At 49.5% G+C, this 16,035-nt stretch overlaps 1 protein-coding gene across 2 annotated transcripts in view; it reads right to left on the reverse strand.

The window, feature by feature from the left end:
* Positions 1-16,035, reverse strand: part of PIK3CD (phosphatidylinositol-4,5-bisphosphate 3-kinase catalytic subunit delta) — a 65,098-nt gene that overhangs the window by 39,684 nt on the left and 9,379 nt on the right. The window lies entirely within an intron of this gene.

Below are 16,035 nucleotides of genomic sequence, written 5' to 3' on the forward strand. Positions count from 1 at the left end.
TCGGCAATTTCCCGTACTCCCAGCCAGACGAAGAACCGGAGCGCGAGGGGCAGCCGGGCAAGGAGGGGGCGATGCAAATGTTCCCCGATCCTGCTTGCTCTCGCCCCGAGGTCGGCAGCGGGCTGGTGAGCTGGGCCTTCGGGGTTCGAGTCCTAAGCCCTAGAGCCGCCGCAGGATCCCGGGAGGGCGCGCAACGCTGGCCCTGACCTCGAGCTCGTCTAATCGTCGGGGAAAAAGTGTCACTGACGAAGTGAGTGAGAGCTGGTCGTCCGCCAAACCGCTCTCTGCTCCTGGGTTCCTGGGTATCTGTCACCAGAAACGGTGGGGTACTAGACCCGGATCACAGATCGGGAGCCGGGGTCACCCAGTAATTGGGCAGCCCGGAATCTGGGCTTAAATCCAGCGTGCTGGCCGCTCCTCGGCCAGTGGTCACTTCCTCCGGCGGTTTCCCTTACTTGTGGGCTTTAGAAAATAAATGGGCTCCCCCAGAGCTTGCACTCGCACATCTGCTCATTGCCACGCGCGGTGCGCGTGCGAGCAGCCCGCCCCATCCCGCAGAGGCGGCCCCTGCCCGCGCGCTCTGGCTCTCCGGGGCGCTCCAGGCTTCGTGCAGGCGCTTAGGCGTTAAGGGAGGTGCTGTCCCCCACCCCCGGGCTCCCTCACACAGACCCACACCCGCAGCCCGCGCCGCCTCCGGGCAGGGTCAGCACGCCGACCAGTAGGGTTCGAAACCAAACCCGTACGCTTCTGACTGCAACGGCCGGTGCCTTAGAAGGCTCTTTCGGGCCTGCAGCCCTAGACTTAAACCCTGGCCACAGAGGGACGCAGAGGAGTTAGCGGGGCGCGAAGACCCGGAGTGCCCCAGGGGGTCCTGTGGGGTGCGGGGAAGAGCTCGAGGAGCGCTCCTCGGTGGTCCCAACTGCTCCAGGTGAGGCGCCCAGAGCAGGGCCAGCCGGACCCCGTGCGTATGCCAAGAAAATCTCCAAGAAGCTGGGGGTGAGAGGACCGGACGACCCGGACCTGGGAGGTCCCCAGCCAGGGGCGCAATGGAGGCCAAGAGCTGCCCTCGGCCCCTGGCGGCCTCTGCGTTTCGCCAGCACCCAGCAGCCCTGCCTGGGGTCCCGGGGCTCCCTGCACAGGGCCAATGTCACCGAGATTCAGAAGCACACTGTCTACAGACTCATACACGCGCGCACTCTGGCACGATGAGGTAGGTACACGACACGCGCTCAGACACAGACCACAGGCGCGTTCACACACGCACGCGAGCACTTGACAGTCACACTGGCGCTCACCCGCTTACAGAGGGGCTGGCACTTGGCAGACGGTCTCTAGAGAAGGCGGAGCCTGGGCCTCTGGGAGGGGACGGCCCAGGACTCAACGATCGCACTCCCCCCCAACGCCCCCTTCCCTCCTCCAGCCCCCGGCCAGGCGAGCGGGTCTCGGAGCCGAGTAGTGCAGCAGAAGGCGTCAGGGGTGGAGCTGGGGTCCCCTGCAGGCTGCCCGACCCCACAGGGAGGGGGTTCCCCAAGATTAGAAATAAGCCACCGGAAGTCACAGCTGGCCTTGGATTGGCGGACAGGCTGGGAGGAATTCTGACACCGCATCCCCGGGGCGGAGAGAGATGGTATCCCTAACAGTCCCCAAACAGTTAAGTATAATGGCCCTGGGTCTAGCCACCTAAGAGATTTTACAAAGGGCAAATTTCTAACCCCATTCTGTAAGTGGGAGCCCCCCTCCCTGGCAGCCCAGGTCCTGCAGCTGGGAGAGTTCCCTTTTACCCCAGCGTTGGTCTCTTTTTTTTTGAAGAGGTTTTTCCTATAGGGCCCATGTACTCGCCAGAAAGAGGGAGACAGAGAGTGAGAAATCATCCCCCAGGGGGGATGGCCACACCGCAATCCCTTCTCCTCCATTATCCTCTCAGGATCTTGGCACACACGCATACATGCCCGGTGTGGGTTTAAACCATCGGGTCCGGGACTTGAACCATGGTCAACTACACAGGAGTCCAGCGACATTGCCATTATGCCAAAGATGCCCTGGAACTGCACTGACAAATTTTGAAAATCTTGCCATAATAAGTTGTTTGGAAGAGATGTGAATGAATTAATGTAGATATATAGAAAGTCTCTAGGCCAGTGCCTGCCAGGCTTAGTATGTGCTGGGTCTCACACATGTTAAACATGCTTCTCAAGATCTCATGTGACTTGCCTAACTAGTTAGTGGTGTATGGTGAGGGGGGGTCTTCAGAAAGTTCATCAAAATGCATATATGAAAAAAATATGCATAGGTTTGCTCCCAAATAAACTTTCACTTTAACCCCATTTGTCCATAAGCTTTTTTTTTTTTTTTTGGAGAGATTTTCACTATAGGGCGCATGCACTCATCAGACAGACAGAGAGAGACATAGAGACAGAAAGCGAGAAATCACCCCCCAGGGGGGATGGTCACGCCACAATCCCTTCTCCTCCATTCTCCTCTCGAGATCTGGGCATGCACGCACATGCGCCCTGAGTGATTTTTAAGCCAACGGGTTCCGGGATGTGAACCGCGGTCGACTACGTGGGAGTCCAGCAACATAGCCATTATGCTAACTGCTGGTTCCCCTTAGGTTCTTTCTGAAGCCAGATGAGGGTATAAATAAATTCATTTAGAGGACAGATAAATGAGTCTCACTCCTGTGAGCAGAGTAAATAGAGAAATGAGATTCCTGTCTGTCTGCTTGCTACTTCCAGAAGGAGCTGACCCTCTTGTTAAGTCCCCAGGCATAAGGCAGGAAACCAATTGGACCTCTGCTCCCACTCAGCCCAGCCCTCAAGCCTGCAAGCCTTTGTCCCATTCAGTGAGCCCTCAGAGGGAAGTGTATTTCCTCCATCAGCCACTCTGCATTCTCCCTCTCCTGACACTCCCAGGTCACCTCAATGTGATGAAATCTCAGCCTCTCCCGGAGGCCCAGCCATGTCCCAACCACCGGCCTTGTAGAATTCTGTTCTTTTCCTAGCCAAATTAGCAGTCAGCATTTCTAGGTGTGGTCAGAGAAGACACTGCAGTGAGGGGACAAGACTAGAAAGGGTTTTTACTTTTGTTTTGGGGGTACATGGGCTGGCTGGAGAGGGAGAGTGGGAGGGGGTGAGAAATGGCCACACCTCAATCCTTTCTCCTCCATTCTCCTCTTGGAATTTTGGGCACCTATGCACACATGCGCTGCGTGCTTTTCAAGCCGCTGGTCCAGGACTCAGACTGTGAAGTCAGCCATACGGATCCAGCCACCTTAACCACCATACCATTGGCCATTCCCAAGACTAGGAAAGTTAAAGTCAGGAGAAAATAAGATGCAACTAATTAACAGCAACAACAAAACAGTCAATATTTGTATTTGATTCTATTAGGAAAAGCTAGAGGGTTCTGGAAAATACTCCTCCTCCAAGGGGAGACAAATTTGCAGGTTAATTCACATAATGCTCCCATTCCTTGGTCCCTTGATGTTTTTATTCTCGAAGTATGAGAATGAGAGAACCCAATTACAGGAGGCTTCTGCTCCCCTGTCATCTTTATACAGTTTCATTAATCTTTGTGATTCTCCCCCTTCGGTTAACTCAAAAAGTGGCTCATCTGTACTTAAAAAACAGATGTAATTAGAATCTGAAGCCTCCTTCTTTCTTTCCTCAATTCCCCAAGCTTAGACCAAAAGCCTGTCTCCATTGCGGCCTCTGGAGTTTGTGACCTGGGGCAGGAGTTTGGGGGATGAAAGGGAGAGAAAAAGAAATGCTCCTGTGTTTGCATTGTTCGTTTTTTCAGGTGTCAACCAGAAAGGCTTCACAGTTGCATGACACTTCTCAGTGCAAGGTTAGGAACACTTGAGCTCTGGAGTTCAACCTGGATTTGGCTTCCTCATCTTTCCACAGCTTCTGTTTCCTCCTCTGTAGAAGAGGGTGTGAGCACACAGTGCTGACCTTGGACGGCAGGGGTAAGGATCAATCGGACAGGACAAGTAGGGCCTGAGCTGGCACCTCACAGGGGAGCATTCAGTTACAGCACACCCCGTCACTGTTTCCTGTGAGCCGCAGGTTGCCTGCCAGCCAGGGTATGTGATCCTCATAGGAGGACACGATGTCTTAGACTGCTTTATATATTTTTTTATAGACAAAAAGACATTCTCTGTGGAAAAGATCAATTGTGAATACTTGCTGGGAGCAAATTAGACCAAGGGAATAAATAGGGTGTTGTGTGAGTCACACATCAAGGCTCATGAAAGATACCCCGGGGTATCTGAAACTGATTTTCTAGAATCTCTTTGCAGAAACTCTAGATGTGTTTGAGAAAACTGCAGAGGGCAAGGAAATTAAACTAAGTGCCAGGAGCAAATTCAAAGTTGGGTCCAGATGTGAAGAAGGTACAGAGAATGAATCTGGCAACATCAGAGCAAACGGAATCACGGAGCTGCACTCGCAGGTCATCGTTGGACAGTTGGACGCAGCCCTGCGGTAAGTTCAGTCTGCTGAGTCTCAGTGCCCGAGAAACGCTAACCTAGAACCAGCATCGGCTGCCCCAGCGAAGGAACAGCTGCTCACATTTTCTAGCACATACTACCTGGCACTCATTGTACTAGATGCTTTATGTTAATCATGTAAGCTTTAAAACAGGGCAGCAAGGGGTCAGCAAGTGGCATGGTGGTTAAGGTGCTGGACTTCCCACAGGACGGACCTCAGTTCAAGTCCCAGACCTGGCAACTTGCTTTCTCACTTTCTGTCTCCTTCTGGTCAAATAATTAATAAATAAATAAATTTTTAAAACATAGCAGCAAATGATTTAACATTTCTTCCATTGAGTGGTGGCAAGCTATGTCCCCTTGCCTGAAATTTGGATGGGCTTATGACAGCCTTGACCAAGAGCGTAAGGATGCTAAGAGACTTGAGACCTTAGGGCATGAAAAGTCCTGCAGCTTCCTCCTGGGTTTCAGGACCACTTGCCCTAGAAGCTCTGAGCAGTAGGATGGAGGTCTACCTACCCCGAAGTCGCCACCTACAATAAAGTCCACACAAGCCAGAAAGAGAAGACATGTGTAGGCCTCAGCTCAGGCTTTGAGTCTGCCTCACTCAGGACCTAGACATGAGTGAGGAGACCTCCTAACGATGGTGGCCAGCCCTCTGGGAGTCTTTCAGCTGACATCCTGGAACAGAGCCAAGCTGTCCTGCTGAGCTCCATGTGAATTCCTGGCCTGTAGAATCAATGAGCAAAATAAAACAGTTGTTGCATTACACTGCTATGCTTGGAGTGGTTTGTTATGCAGTAATAGATACCTGAGACTGTTTTTCTCTAGGGAGTGTTGCAGGACCAGCAGTTGGCATAATGGATATGTCACTGGATTCCCATGTAGTCGACTGCGGGTTGAGTACCGGACCTGGTGGCTTAAACTCACGTGGGGCATGTGGGCATGTGTACCCAAGATCCCGATAGGAGGATGGAGGAGAAGGGATTGTGGTGTGGCCATCTCCCATGTGTAGGGGGGTGATTTCTCCCTTTCTGCCTCTTTGTCTTTCTGGCAAGCGCATGCGCCCTATAGCTAAAACCTCTCCAAAAAAAAGTAAAGAAAAAAAAATAATAAAGAGTTTTGCTATAGGGTGTGTGTGCTTGCTGGAGAGACAGAGTCAGAGAGAGAGAGAAAGTGAGAAATCACCCCCCTACACATGGGAGATGGCCACACCACAATCCCCTTTCCATTCTCCTCTCAGGATTTTGGGCACACTTATACACGTGTCCACCCTGAACTTCAAGTCGCTGAGTTCAGGACTCGAACCACAGTCGGCCGTATGGGAGTCCAGTGCCTCAACCACTATGCTACCTGCTGGCTTTGATACCTGGAACTTTGATGCCCTCATTAAATCCTCGCAATAGCCCGACAAGATACTAGGATCACCACCTTCATGAGGAAACTGAGGCTGAAGTCTACACAGGAAGTGGCAGGATAAGACTCAGAACCCATGTTTATTTATCTCTCTCTCTGTTTATTTAAAGTTTATGTATTTAATATTTTTATGCATAAGAGAGACAGAGAGAGACACACAGAGTGACAGCACCTTCAACAGGGTTTTGTTTGTTTTTAAATTTTTGCCAGAGAGCATGTGTACTCGTCAGAGAGAAAGAGAGGAAAAGTGAGAAAGCACCTCTCCATGGCGACAGTCACCCCACAATCCCTTCCCCATTTTTCCTTCTGGGGATTTTGGACACATATGTAGGATCCAGCCACCTAACCACCATGCCCCTGGCTAGTCCCCCCAAGTCCACCTCCAGCTTCAGCCACCTTTAACCATCACCTGAAACTACTTCTAACACCGGTCAGCCTAAGATTCTAGGGCACAAGGATTTTAGAGTCCATTTTAGTGAGACCTGTTCCTGCTCTTCAAGAGAGTCTCATGCATACCCAGGAAAGGCAATGTCGCCGCTGACATCTGTTAGGTGTGACCTAGCCTGATGATGTCCCAGTGCCAAGGTGGGACATCGTCAAGCTGTCCCCTTTGGGATGGGTCTTGGGCCTGTTCTAGTCACCTTCTTTGATAACATAAATGAAAGGAAATCTAAAAACTGGGTTATTGATTCAGTAGAAATGCAAATTAAATCCACAAATACTTGGAGAAGTCATCTGTAAATGAGTCTAGCAGAAGTGGGTGGCTTTTGTAGAATCAGTGCAAGATGCTGTGTATCTCCCCACTAAACTCACTCCCTGTTACAAACACAGAGAGGGAATGGTGGAAGAAGACAGAGTGGGAGACTAGAACACGTAACTGGGCGAAAGCCGACTCAGAGTCAGCACTAGAGACTCTTCAAGAACAGGCTGGCTGTGTCCTGGTGGACCACCAAGGCCATTCTCTAAATAAACTGCACCCAGTTACTTGAGCCTTCCAAGAGTCAGACCTTTGTGTAGCCCCCTCCCCCATTCAGCAGGGTTGGTCTGTGTGACCAAAATAATTAAGCAGAGTGATGGTATGTCACCTTCAAAATTAGGTTTTGAAAGACCATGGGGCTTTGGTCTTGGGCTCTTTTTCTCTTTCTGGAGTAAGCCAGCAGCCATGTCATAAGGATACTCAAGCAGCCCTATGAAGAAGTCCACGTGGGGGACCAGCAGTTAGCGTAATGGCTATGTCACTGGACTCTCGTGTAGTCGACAGTGTTTCGAATCCTGGATCCAGTGGCTTAAAACTCACGCTGGGCATGTGTGCGTCCGTGCCCAAGATCATGAGAGGAAAAGAGAGAAGGGATTGAGGCGTGGCCATCCCCCCTGGGGGGGGGGCGTGATTTGTTGCTTTCTGTCTCTCTGTCTTTCTCTGTCTGGTGAGTGCACACGCCCTATAAAAAAAACCTCTCCAAAAAAAAAAAAAGAAGTCCACATGGCAGGGACTGAGATGTCTGGCCAACATACCGAGTTGCACAGCCCAGATGCTCGCAGCTCAGCTGGCAGTTTGGCTGCAATCTCAAGAGAGCCCAAGGGCCAGACCTGCCCAGCTAAGCTGCTCCTGAATTGCTGATCCACAGAAACAATGAGATAATAAGTGCTGCTTGTTTAAGCTGGGGTTTGGAGTACTTTGCTGCACAGCAAATAGATAACTCATATACAACCCACATCTGGGTTCCTTGCTATGTGGCCCAATACCAGCTCCATGCTTAAAGGCTCCATCCATCCTTGAGACTGAGTAAATGGTCAGTATAGACAACTCTCTCACTATAATTAATTGCATGTGTCGGACAAGTTTCTAAGGAGGGGCAGGCCCCGTGGTGCAGCACTTAGGCGCACCCAGAGGAAGCTGAATCTCATTGACTAACCACAGATTGAATGTCAGCCCTGTCGGCTTTGCTTAGGTGTGCATGCAGGCCCAGAATCCTGATGGGATGCAGAGTTGGAATAAAAGGGTTGCAGCCTGACTGGGCCCTGTTAGAGGATATCCCGCCCACCTTGCTTTCTACCATAAATAAAAATAAATAACTTTTTTCTTTTTTTAAAAGGAAAGGTAGGGCTGGCAGGTGGCATGGTGGTTAAAGGCACTGGACTTCCACGTGGCTAACCACAGTTTGAGTCCCAGACCTGGCAGCTTGCTGTCTCTCTCTTTCTGTGTCTTGGTATGGTCAAGTTAAAAATAACAATAATGATAAATAAAATAAAGGAAATACTTCTTTGAAAAATAAAAGGAAAGGTAGTAGGCTAAAAGATTCCACAGTGCATAATTCCATTCATATGAAATGTCTAGGATAGGCAAATCCATGGAGAGAGAGCAGATTAGTGGGTGCTGGGGCCGAGGAACTGAGGAGAAATGGGGAGTGACTGCTCATGCAGGCTGCTTTGTGGGTTGAGGAAAATGTTCTAAAATGATTAAGGAGATGGCTGTACAATTCTGTGAATATTCCCCAAGCCCCTGAGTTGTGCACGTTAAATGAATTCGGTGCATGTGAACTGTATCTCAGTGAAGCTGCTTATACTAAACGGGAAAGAGGAGGCTGGCCACCTGAGGGGCAAGGAAGCTCTGTGCTGCTGAGGTGGAGGGGCCTTGCTCAGGCCTGGGAAAGGGGATGTGGGGCTAGAGTCGGCCAGTCAATGAACAAGGACCAAGGCCTGAGAGAAGGTCACAGAGGTGAAAAGGGGATACGGGTGTGGGGGTGCTCAGCCTAAGCCTGCCCATTTGGTAAAAGGGGGTTTGCTTGCTCATCCCACAAGGAGACCCTGCCTCTCATGCCATCTGAGGACCCACCTGGATATAGTCCTGACTGCTTAAACTCTGTAGAAAATTCTAGTGGTGTGTAGGTTAAGGCACTGGATCCCACATGGCCAACCACGGTTTGAGTCCCAGTCCCAGTGGCTCGAAAATCACTCTGGGTGTGGGCGTGTGCATGCCCAAAATCCTGAGAGGAGAATGGAGGAAAAGGGATTGTGGCATGGCCATCCCCCTAGCAGTGATTTCTCACTTTCCCTCTCTTTCTGTCTCTCTGGCAAGTGCCCATTCCCTATAACAAAAAAAAAAAAAAAAAAAAGAAAAGAAAAGAAAAGAAAAAGAAAAAGAAAATTCTACCCCTGTCTATAAAGAAGAGACACACCAGTTTCTGCAGTCATGCTTTCCCACATGCCCAAGCCAAGGCCCTCCATGCAGAAGGGCAGCTACAAAACCACAGGTTGCAACAGTCCCTCTTCTATAAAAGACCTGATTCACCTACGGGGAGTCAGTCACCAAAAGACTCAGGAAGGTAAGGCCTTGTGGAAAGCCCCAGAAAAGGGCCAGTAAACATAGGACAAAGAAAAGGATTTAAGGCCAGTAGGTGGTATGGTGGTTAAGGTGCTGGACTCCCACATGGCCATCTGCAGGACTCAAGTCCGAGACCTAGGAGCTTGAAAATCATGCCAGGTGCATGTGTGCGTGCCCAGAATCCCAAGAAGAGAATGGAAGGGAAGGAACTGCTGCATGGCCATATTCCCTGGGGGGTGATTTCTCACTTTTCCTCTTACCGGCTCTCCCTTTCTCTCTGAGGCAATTGCATTTGTTCTATGTCAAAAACCTAAAATAACGAACTAAATATATAAATAAAAAGGAAAGGATTTAAATAGCGCAGAGTCAATTTCTATATCTCACCCAAAAGGTGGTCGAGATGGAAAATAGAAACACATTCAGAATATCCCCCCCATTTTTGTTTAATTGTGAGGGGGTACATGTGTTCTCCAGAGAGAGTACAGATAGACAGAGAGAGGGTGGGAGAAAGCACCCCCACGATGGGGAATGGTCACACAGCAGTCCCTTCTCCATTTTCCAACCTGTCAGGACTTTGGGTATGCAAGTACATGTGCCCAGCATGTTTTCCAAGCTGCTGGGACCGGGATTTGAACTGTAGTTAGCCATATGGGATCTGGCTCCTTTAGCCATTGGCTACGGTGACAACCCAGTTTAAAACATATTTTGAACAAGTTTTTGGACAACTAAATATTACAGAGGCCTCAGGATATCAGATGTTTTGTCTCTCTCTGACTTTTGAGGCTGGTTTCAGAGTTAGACTCTCACAATGCAGAGAGGTCAGCTCCAACCCCGACCTTCATGTACCCTAAAGAGTGTGTAGATGAACTTAGGGAATGCCCAGAAATCCCCCAAAAATTATATGCAAAAATATTCCTATGGGAGTCTTTTTTCAGTAGGTTTTCCAAAGGATTTAAAATCTGAAAAAAAGGTTAAAAACCACAGGTAGTGTGATTCTAGGGCAGATGACAATGGATTTTTTTCTTCCCTTGGCAAATCTGTATTTTACAAAACTTTTTATAAATAACTCATACCAATTTATTTATTTATTTATTTATTTATTTATTTATTTATTTATTTATTTATTAGTTTGCTCTAGGGCACATGCACTTGTACTTGGAGACAGAGAGAGGGAAAGTGAGAAATCATCCCCCATGGGGCATGACCATGCTGCAATCCCTCCTCTTCCATTCTCCTTTCCTCTCAGGATTTTTTAGGCATGCACACATATACACCCAGCGTGTTTTCAAAGCCGCCAGTCTGGGACTTGAACTGCACAGTTGGCCATGTAGGATTCAGCTGCCTTAACCTTACCACCTGCTGACCCTGTAACAATTCTGTATAGTTAAAGTATATGGTATACATGCTTATACACATTTATAAAATATATAATGTACATATTGAAAACATGCACGTTCCCCATCTAGCAGATCCCATCCTATAATTCCCAGAGATGTAGGCTGCCCCCATCTCCCTCTCTCTCTTTTTTTTTTTTTTTTTTTTGGGAGAGGTTTTTGCTATAGGGCACGTGCACTCGCCAGAAAGATAGAGAGAGACAGAGAGATAGAAAGTGAGAAATCATCCCCCAGGGGGGATGGCCATGCCACAATCCCTTCTCGTCCATTCTCCTCTCGGGATCTTGGGCACGCACGCACACGCACGCGCCCGGCGTGAGTTTAAGCCACTGGATCTGGGACTCGAACCGCAGTCACCTACATGGGAGTTCAGCGACATAGCCATTACACTAACTGCTGGTCCTTCTCTCTTTTTTAGCAGAGATTTTTACTATAGGGTGTGTGCGTTTGCCAGAGAGACAGAAAGACAGGAAGTGAGAAATCACCACCCCCGGAGGGTGGGCACACCACAATCCCTTTTCCTCCATTCTTCTCTCAGGGTCTTGGGCACACACCCACATGCACCCGTGAATTTAAGTCATCGGTCTGAGACTTGAAGCACGGTCAACTACGTGGGAGTCCAGCGATGTAACCATTATGCCATCTGCTGATTCTGACCACCCCTATCTCAAGACTCCCAAATAATCAATATCTTTTCTTTTTCCTTTTTAAAATTTTGCCAGAAGTCACAGGTGCATACCAAAGAGAGACAGAGAGAGGGAGAAAGAGAAAGCACCCCTCGATGAGGCGCGGTCACACACTGCAGCCCTTTCTTCTCTATTTCTTTATCCCGTTGGGATTTGGGGCAGGCACACACATGTGCCCAATGTGTTTTTCAAGACACTGGCTTCAGGATTTGAACTGCATTTGAACTGGGAGCCGCCTCCCTTAGCCAGTAGACTACAGGACTGGCCCTAATTAACAGCTTTTAAAATTGCAAATTGATGCAGTAGCGGTTACGTCACTGGACTCCCACATGGCTGACCGTGGTTTGAGTCCTGGGCCCAGTAGTTTTCAATCACACTGGGCACATGTGCGTGTGCGCCCAAGATCCTGAGAGGAGAATGGAGGAAAAGGGATTATGGTATAGCCATCTGCCTGGGGGTGGGGGGTGGGGGGTGATTTCTCTTTCCTTCTCATTGTCACCACACACACTGTTAGGCAAAACCTCTACAAAAACAGAAAAACTGCAAATTCTACTTTTCTTCTTCTCTCCTAGCCTCAGACTAATATCTCTCTCTCTCTCACACATACACACTCACACTCAGAGTGGCACTGGATCTTGTACTCAAGAGCGTCAGCTACCTGGCAGCTGGGTCCATTCTCTGCGTCAGCTGTGCAGCCGACCACCCACCCAGGCACTCGGCCCTCCTTCCTACGTGGCAACGGGCTTTGTGTCCTCCTCCTCCCCCTAGTCTCATGAAGCCCCAGGTCTGCACACAAGTAAGTGATGGGCCCGAGGGAGAGAACTCCTGGGAACGACACAGAGGGCTCTGGACACCTCACTCCATCATTCTTGGTCTGGGTTGGTCTCTCCTTGGTAGCGTCCAGCACCAACCCCTCCCACTCCCAGAGCAAGTCTCCAGCCCAGGGCAGATCCCCTGCTGGGATCAATCTGAACTCTGTTGTAGAGGAAGAGCCTCTTCATAATGATTAGGCTGGTCTTTGGGGCTACAGGGAGCAGCCCCCGTCACTGGGCACCTTATGTCCATTTTCTCATCTAAGTGTCAGGACAGGTCCCTGAGGCAGATGTGCTGCTAATGAGGAAAGTGGGGCTCAAGCAGATCATGACTGCACAGCTAGTGAATGGCGGGGCAGGATCTGGACCCCTGTGACCCCAGAGCCCTGCTGGGCCTCTCCTGAGCCAATGTAAAGGACCTGGGCTGTGTCGTCTGCCAGTTCATGGGGCTTGAGGTTGACTTCCTGAAAAAGGCCTAGGAGCTGAGCAGGAGGCCACTGAGATTGTGGAGGTCAGGCCTTCCTTTCCCTGGTAGAGGGGAACAGGCCAGGGCAGGGCTGGGTACTAGAGGCTGACCCCTCCTGGCCACGCTCACGTGGAGGCTCAGCCTGCAGGAAGCCAGGTCCACCAGGACGGACTGCCAACAATGAGGAGCACTGCCTGGGCTTCAGTCCTGGGGGACGGTGACAAAGGAGCCAGGGAGCTTTTTCTGCAAAGCCAGCCAGCTCCTGAAGTCCCACCAGCCCTCCTGCCTAGAATGCAGAGAATTGCCTCCTACTGGAAACCAGCGTCCATGTTTGGGGCAGCACAGGGAGGGGTAAGGGCACTCTCTGCCACGTTTTTGCTGGGTAAAACTTAGGTGAGTCATTTAACCTTTCTGGGTCTCAGCTAGCCTGTCTGTAAAATGGGGATCACGACAGTGTTTATCACATAGGGTTGACACAGGAATGAATTAGTTTAGTGTTTTCAGGGTGCCCAGACACTACCGGCACAGTGGGGGTTGTCATTGTTGGATTGTCTGAAAAGTCGGGACACGTTTTTGCATAGAAAAATACATCATGACTTTCCTGACAACCTAATACGATTAGGCAAGGAAATGGCAAGCTAGATTAGTGCAGGGGGCGGTTGTGAGCTCATGAATGGCAAAGCTCAGAAGCAGGAACACTGCTGATATGGCCCACAGGGAAAGCTCCCTTCTAGGGCTTGCCGTGCTCATTCTCGAGGGGCTCCTGTCGTTCAGATGGAAGGAGGGACTTTTGTTGTTGTTCTTAAGTTTATCTCTTCCGTGAGGGAGAGACAGAGAGTCTTCATGTCACGATCTACTCCAGGCCCATCAGCTGGACTCACAGGGTCACCTGTGCAGGCTCAGTCGGAGGGAGGGCCCAGGATGTGAACCGGGGCCTTCACACATAGGTCTAGCTGCACCACTACCGCTCCACTGTCTGGCCCCCAGCTGGGCATTCTAAGTTGACCCAGACCCCGTGATGCCTAAGTATGACCCGGATGCTTCCCTAGCATAATCGGGGTGACTGCTCTTTCCGTTCCCTCTCGAGAGCATCCTGGCAACTCGGGGGGCCAAGACATCAGGCCCTCCTCAGCCTCTGCGTGCTGCGCTCACTCTAACGTGAGGCCACTGCACATCTTTGCAATTACACGAGTGGGTGAGTACGGGTGTGGAAAGAAAGCTGTTTCCATGAAAACGAAGCTGAATGCCCTAGAAACCCAACAGAGACCAGTCACTAAAATTAACTTTCTGCTAAAGTAGACTGAGCCAGACAACAGTACAAGGTTGGCGGGAACTGTAAAATGTAAAGGGACTACATAGTGTGCCCTGTGCTGGAATGAGAAAACTGTTCAGACAAAAGCCCTGGAAGGTGGTGTGCTGGTTAAGGTGTTGAATTCCCTCATGGCTAACAGTGGTTCGAGTCCTGGACCTGGTGGCTTGCTTTTTCACTTTCCCTTTCTCTCTCTCTCTCTGATCAAATGAAAATAATAGTAACAGTAAATAAAATAAAATAATAATAAAAAAAAGCCCTCTGCCATGGTCAGCAGAGCAGGAGCCAACATGTTTTCAGTTAAAATGAAAAGATTAGTTTGAGGCACAACCTTTTAATAATTCTCAGCCTAAACCAAAGTTTCAGTGACCAACTACTAGTCACACAGGATAAACAGTTTCTCACAAGACTACATGCTTCTCATCATGACACTGTCCAGTCATTCATCACATACTGTTTCGCCCTAATCCACATTTTTAAAACTATGCTTTGAGTCCTTATGCTGGGAGTAGCGGAAGCCACAGGGGGAAAACAAAACAAAATAAAACATAAACATCTTCCCAGATTATCCACTTGACTCAAAAGTTAGGGGGAAATATTCTGTATAGTAAAATAAACATGGATATATCATGGAATAGAATGTAAAATTAACAGTGTTAAAAATAGAACGTGAAGCTTCAAAGCAAGGTCATGGTTGGAGTGGGCCGCGGCAGGCTGGGGTTACACATCCCATCTCCTCTGGCTGGAGGAGCGGGTGGGAAAGTTGGAGAGGCATAGTCCAAAGTCGAGGTTACTGCCAGCTGCAGGTCATCTCTCAGCCACTCCCCCAAGGAACCACACACAGCACAAGGGCTCCTGGAAAGGCTGCTTTCTCAGGGGGTCCATTCAAGAGCTTGCTGTTAGAGTTCTCAGGTGACAGGGCCAGCCCAGGTCCTCTGCTGTGACCAAGCTTACATGGCAGACCTCCCCCAGACCTCCCTGGTGCACTGCTTTCACCTGCCAGTCCAAGATCTCACCTCCAGTGGTCCCAGCTCTGATACTCCAGCTCCTTCCAATCCAGAAGGATTAGCTGAAAAACTGGGCCACCAGTGGTGTGGTGGTTAGAGCAACTGAATCCCACATGACTGACTTTGCAGTTTGAGGCCGGGACCAAGTGGCTTGAAAACATGCTGAGTGTGTGCATGTGTGCCCAAAATCTCAAGAGGAAAATGGAGGAGAAGGGATTGTAGTGTGGCCATCCCTCCTGGAGGATGATTTCTCCTTCTGTCTCTCTCCAGTGAGCACATGTACCCCATAGCAAAAACTTAAAAAAGAACAAAAAGCTGGGGGTATAATGGTATAATGATTACATTGCTGGACTCCCCTGAAGTCGACAGCGGTTTGAGACCTGGCAACTTAAAACTCACACTGGGCACGTGTGCGTGCGTGCCTAAGATCCCGCCCGAGAGGAGAATGGAGGAGAAGGAATTGCAGCGTGGCCATCCCCCCAGGAGGTGATTTCTGGCTTTCTCTCTAGTGAGTGCACATGCCCAATTGCGAAAAAAATCTCTCTTAAAAAAAAAAAAAAGCAATTATCTTAAAAAAAAAAAAAAAAGGCTGAAATAACAAGACCCACTGACTTTGACATGTTGAAGAGGAACAGACTGATAAAGAACAAAGCAATTCCAGTTTTTATCTGTAAAATGGGGGTATTTATTGACATATGCTCTGTGCATTCCATACAAGCCATTCATGGGAGGATCAAAGAGATAATGAATGAATAAGCCTCACCAAACCACACACACCCTGTGACGTACATGGATCCCTGTCATATAGAAGTCATTCCCTTCCACCATGTGGGCCTCAAAGACTCACTTAATGGCTGCGTGCCCTGCTGCAGATTTCTCATTGATCCCTCAAAATACACATGTCGAAATGTTGTGATGGTATTAAGAGGGGGGAATTTAATCTGACTACAGGATTAAGAGGTAGAGCCTCTGGGAGGTGGTTAGGATTAGATAAAATCATGACAGGGAGGCCTCCATGACTGGATCCTGGTGGGTTTACTAGGAGACGGTGAGACCAAAGCAGAGACACAATAGACACAGACATGCTCACTTTTAGCCTGTTACCATGAGGTATCCTGTGCAGTCATCAGCAGG

Source organism: Tupaia chinensis, unplaced genomic scaffold, assembly GCF_000334495.1.
Source record: "Tupaia chinensis unplaced genomic scaffold, TupChi_1.0 Scaffold000146_1, whole genome shotgun sequence".
Lineage (NCBI taxonomy): Eukaryota > Metazoa > Chordata > Mammalia > Scandentia > Tupaiidae > Tupaia > Tupaia belangeri.